Consider the following 4,726-nt stretch of genomic DNA (forward strand, 5'->3'; position numbering starts at 1 on the left):
AGAATTATATAGGAACAAGAATAATCTTCGATTTGTTTTTGAAAAAGAGGAACTGAGTTTATTTGGAGTAATCAAATTATTCCAATTACGATTACGATACTCGTGTAGAAAGAACCGTAATAAATGCAAAGAAGAGGCATCTTTTACCCAGTAACGAAGAATTTGAACCAAGATTTCCAGATGGACGGGATAGGGTATTCGTATATCTAACACATAATTTAAATGTAAAAATGTGTCCTCTAAAAAAGGAAATATTGAATGAATTGATCGTAAATTCTGAGATTTTACTATCTCTTTCCCTTCGAGGGAAGATATTAATCGTAGAGAAAATGGAATTTCGACAATGACTGCAAATCCCTCCGATATCATTTGAAAATACAAATTCTTGTTGTGCCCCCAAAATTGATTTTGGTTCGAATCATTAGCGGAAATAAGCAAATGATTCTGTTGATACATTCGAGTAATTAAACGTTTTACAATTAGTAAGCTGGATTTATTGTCATAATCTGCATTTTCCGGCAAAATCGACCTATTTAAACCACGATCATGAGCAAGTGTATAAATATACTCCTGAAAGATAAGTGGATATAGGAAATCGTGTTGCCGAGATTTAGCTAGTTCTAAATATCTTTGGAATTCCTCCATTTGAAATTAGATTTGAACGAAGGGTAGAAGATTTTGGGGATTATCAAATGATACATAGTGCGATACAGTCAAAACAAGGTATTATAGTAAAAAAAGAATAGATACCTCGGAGACAGGTAAACTTATCAACAGATTCTCTATCCTCTCTTTTTCCATTTAATGGAATTGGTTTATGTTCGTTATAGGATAACAAGATGTTTAGAAATCCTTTATTTTTTCAACCCAATCGCTCTTTTGATTTTGGAAAAATTTTCTTTATCAATATACTGCTTCTTCTACACACCCATCTCCATTCCATAATGGAGAATCACAATAGTTAGGATTCATTAAAAAAATGGGTAATCCACTCATGGGAGAAGCCTTTCCCGCATCAGGCACTAATTCAAGCGGATGTCGCGATCCATTCGATTCCTATTTGACATGCTTCCGTCTATAGTAGATATTACGATGATTCTGTTCTACCGATTTCGTAGCTCGCATGAAGAGTAGCTTTCAGGGGTAAATTCGACCACTTTCAAGGCCAAGCACTACCAACACATCTGCTCCAATGCCTGAACTTCAGGGCAACCTTAGTCTCGCCCTTACCTTCAGATTGTTGAATGAAGAAGAAACGGACTTTATTGAGGAATGGAATGGATTAAGAGTTTTGTTCGAGAGGGCCCAGATCCACTAGCGGAAGTTGAAGAAAAGGGTTACTCAGATGTGTTTCTAAAATGAATCCGTTTAGTTGGATGTTTCCTGCCATGAGATTAGGAATTCCTGGAAGGAAATGACCTCAAAAGAATCATTCTCAACCCTCATTACCGGGGTTCTTGTTGAAGACCTGGAACCCAAAACCTGCCCCAAAGCTACTGTTGGAGCTGTTATCGGATCGGAGGAGGTTTCGGAACTTTCAAAGAACTCCGAAGCTGCGGAGCACCCGGCCCCTCAGGAACTTGTACATATAGCGACCTTCTTACCGATTGAGTTGAGAATCTTGTCTTGGAAAGCGAAGCGCCTCCCGCGGTAGGCACTTAATGTGATACCTGCTCCCCTTGATGTAAAACTGGAAGCGGAGGCTACTTCCCTGCACGCACTTGCAAGAGGTTCCGAAAAGTAAGGGACATGGTCATTGCATTCGTTTTTGTGAGATTAGAGAAATAGGCTCTTTGACATTTGCTAGTTCCATAAGTGTAGGTCTCTAGAGAGAAGTCAATCTCTAGTGCTTGAGATGTACTATAAAGAGAAATCCTTGAAAGCTCTATCTACCATAAAGTGTTTTAACATCACTTGCCTCGCCCTTATCAGGCATGCTTTAAGGAGACAGCTCTTTCTGTGACCCTTTCAAAAGTTCTTCAGAGGCGGCTTCTTTACTTTTCAATAGCTTGCAGATCTTTCTTTTTTTAATATTTTTTTCACAGAAAAACCCTTGGATTGGTCAGCCTGAGCTACTGAGCTAAACCTGCGCATCAGATATTGAAACCCGTGCACCTCAGACAAATATGAAACCCCCGTCTTGCCTAAACGTTCGGATCTACTGATTCAACAGTGTATCGAAGCCCAGAATCTTTCATCCGTACAGTGGCTATCAAATACTAGATGAACCGGCACTGGCTAATTCAAAGCCAGACCTCTTCGAATGGCTTCACCCCTTTCTTCTTATTTGGCACACCTGAGACAGAAGGAATAGCTAGAGCGACCAGAGCACTTCGTTCCTCACAAAAAGAGATCAAAAATCTTTACCATTTCTATCTATGAAATTTCTTGCGAGGTCCTTTTCAAGGGCGAAGAAAAAGCTCCTACGGATCAGAAGGAGACGGGCTCTAGAGAAGAAAAGTATGCATGCCCCTTGCTTTCGACACGATTTCTCTAGTAAGTTGGCCTAACTCTCCCGCTAAGGAAAGGCTCCTACCCAGTAAGTACCCCAATGTGCTCCTAAAGTTCAAGTGAAGTAGGTGAAGTGCCTTTGATTGTGACTAAGACCTTTTTCACGAGCCTTTGTATGCGCTCGCCTTTCAAGCGCCGAAAAAGAGCCTTGAAAGTGAAAGAGTAGAGGTTCCATGGAGAAAGCGATTCAGAAAGTCCGCCCAGAAAAGGCTATACCGAAGAGAAACCTCTAAAAGGGCATTACATGCTCTCCCGCGCTAACAGATGACTTGCTTCTAAGTAAGAGTCGGATTACAGGCCCTAGCATACATAGCCTCAGGAAGTGAGAGGGAAAGATTCTCCGTTCAAAAGAAGCAAGGAAGAAGAAGCCTTCGCTTGTGGAACACATCGCTAGGGACCCGACTGCCTGTGCAAATAGAAGAAGAATCACACTACAATGTGGTTCTGAGATACGAACGGATACAACATTCTTTCATAACCGATTCCTTCAATCTATCAGCTGCGTGGGCTGAAGCTAGGTTTTTGACCCTAGCTTTCGTGGAAGAAATTAACTGATTCGAGTCCTTGTTCCAATCTTTTGGTATAGCTGTATCAGCGACTTGGGTAATAAGGTGAGTTGGCTTTTCAATCACCAATCTTTCTTACGTTAGATGATCTGCCGTCTGTCGTCAGCAGGTATGGGCGGTGGGTTAGCGGTTCTCCTCTTCAGGAGGTAATTTCAAGCATTAAACACTTGTACTTATTTCTCGTAGTTGAGGCCGAGACAGATGCTGATTATGCGCCTTCTGTTAGAAGCTAGAGCTTAGGGAATAGCGATCCAAACAAGCAAGGCTGGAAAAGCTAAAGACCTATTACGACTGTTTCAAGAGTGAATACCCATTCCGACAAAGGACGAGTCTTATTGACCCTAGAACTTTCCTGTTTGGTTGAGAAGAGAGGGCTATTTCCGGCCGAAGATTACGGAAGATTTGACTACTCCCTGACCCCTGGAACAACGAGTTCGCTAGCGATATGCTTAACAGGCATGCTTGTCACACCCCTTTAACTAACTAAGCAGCGGTTAGCAAACGGTTCGTGTGCCGCTAGTACCTTTCAATAGTCCCACTCGACCAACTGTCCGACTTAAGGAGTCAACTCTTATGGCTTCGACTGACATTAGCTCTACATAAGGAATTCCATACTGACGGGAATGGCGGGCCGAACCTCGTGAGTTCTGGGATCACACTTTCTGGTAGAGCTTTCAAGGATATCTCCTCCCATGCCGGGAAAGCAAACAGAATTGTGAAGCTTTTCATTGCCACTTCAGAGCTTCACAGGCAAACCAGCAGCTATTGATGACGAGAAAGTTGCTACTTTTTGGTAGCTCCAGTGGATGTGATACTCAAAACAATAGCTGAACAAACCTGCTAATCCCATTCACAGCGGCAAAAGCGAAAGACCTTCGAGCTAGGACGAAGGTAGAGTAGGATTTTTCTTCACGGAATGTCTACTCTTGCTGCTTGAGGCATGCTTTGATCCATTGACCAATCCATCAGTGAAAGAAAGAAACCCCGGTCTTCAACAAGCGAAAGAAAAAGTAAATTCACAATTCCACCACTATCTATCTTTCTTGCTCTTCCAAGGGCTGGTGCTTTCCTTCGCTAGACCCCAATAAGTAGAATGATCCTGGGCACCTATCCACGTAACTCCGTCAAAGCTGTTATTTTTGGTAGACATTCCAGTAGCCCATTGCTATATCTTTCCTCTGTCTTTATCCCCAGTTCGCCCGCACTTTCTTCGTTGCTTAGAAGTGTCCTATTTCGGTCATCGCGAATGATTTCTCGTAAGAGATGTGAGTTGTCGTCCTACTGATTCCGTATCTCCCTCAGGTTGAAAGCCGGGTGTTCACCGCTCTTCTAGAGTAAATGGAGAAAACTCCCCGTCACTTCCATAGCCTTTCCCGTCCTTATGGCCGAAGACATCTAGGCGAGTGGTGGACCTTGCAGCTTGTAGTAGACGGCGCCAAAAGAAAGAATAGTGGGCCTCCAACAGTTCAAGTACGGAAAGGAGTCAATCCAATGATCCTACAACGGACCCCCGAAGATCCTCCTGAAGAGAACCTTCTGCAGAAAGAAGTCAAGAATAAGAACATCGGCTTAGGAACTTGCTTCCCATTGTAATAAACATACTTCCAAGCTTCCTAAATATAAGAGCACTAAATATATGAAGATTCATA

General features: G+C 42.5%; 1 pseudogene; it reads right to left on the reverse strand.

Annotated features, from left to right (window-relative positions):
• Positions 1 to 1,483, reverse strand: part of LOC132289206 (maturase K-like) — a 1,733-nt pseudogene extending 250 nt beyond the window's left edge.
• Between the last annotated feature and the right edge of the window lie 3,243 nt (positions 1,484 to 4,726).

Source organism: Cornus florida, unplaced genomic scaffold, assembly GCF_030987335.1.
Source record: "Cornus florida cultivar Cherokee Brave unplaced genomic scaffold, ASM3098733v1 CherokeeBrave_3.0.0_Hap2_scaffold_177, whole genome shotgun sequence".
Lineage (NCBI taxonomy): Eukaryota > Viridiplantae > Streptophyta > Magnoliopsida > Cornales > Cornaceae > Cornus > Cornus florida.